Here is an 880-nt window from a genome sequence, read left to right as displayed (position 1 = left end):
GTTCTCTTTTAAAGCTTTGAGTCAGCAAGAAAACGAACCTGAAAACCTCACTTCAGTGTGTGCGTCATCCGCAGATGGAAGTGGAAAGCAGTAACCCGGGAGCGGAAGGGTAAATTCAGATGCTGCTGCCAAGGGTCCAACCCCAGCGAAAAGGCTCCTCGCTGGCAGCGCGATTTCAGCTGCCCGGATTCAATCCACAAAGAGCTGTAATGGGCCAGACCCCACCTGGGGCACATGGGTATAACTTCGCTGCAGTCAGCGGGGCCAGACCCCCACTGGGGTCCATCAGCCATAGCTCCATGCAGTCAATGGGGCCAGACCCGCAGCAGGCGTCAATGGGCCGCAGCTCCATTGGGTCAATGGGCCGCAGCTCCATTGGGTCAATGGGGCCAGACCCCCAGCTGGGGTCAAAGGGCCATAGCTCCATTGGGTCAATGGGACCAGACCCCCAGCTGGGGTCAAAGGGCCATAGCTCCATTGGGTCAATGGGACCAGACCCCCAGCTGGGGGCAATGGGACGTAGCTGCGTTGGGTCAATGGGCCGCAGGTCCGTTGGGTCAATGGGCCGTAGCTCCGTTGGAGTCAATGGGGCAGATCGCAGCTGGGGTCAATGGGCCGTAGCTCCACTGGAGTCAATGGGGCAGATCCCAGCTGGGGTCAATGGGCCGTAGCTCCGTTGGGTCAATGGGGCCAGGCTCCCAGCTGGGGTCAATAGGCTGCAGCTCCGTTGGGTCAATGGGGCCAGACCCCCAGCTGGGGTCAATGGGCCGCAGCTCCATTGGGTCAATGGGGCCAGACCCCCAGCTGGGGTCAATGGGCCGTAGCTGCGTTGGGTCAATGGGCCGTAGCTCCGTTGGAGTCAATGGGGCAGATCGCAGCT

This window comes from Terrapene carolina, unplaced genomic scaffold (genome assembly GCF_002925995.2).
Source record: "Terrapene carolina triunguis isolate 2854851 unplaced genomic scaffold, T_m_triunguis-2.0 Scaffold588, whole genome shotgun sequence".
Classification (NCBI taxonomy): domain Eukaryota; kingdom Metazoa; phylum Chordata; order Testudines; family Emydidae; genus Terrapene; species Terrapene triunguis.
Note: the sequence above shows the minus strand (reverse complement) of the source record.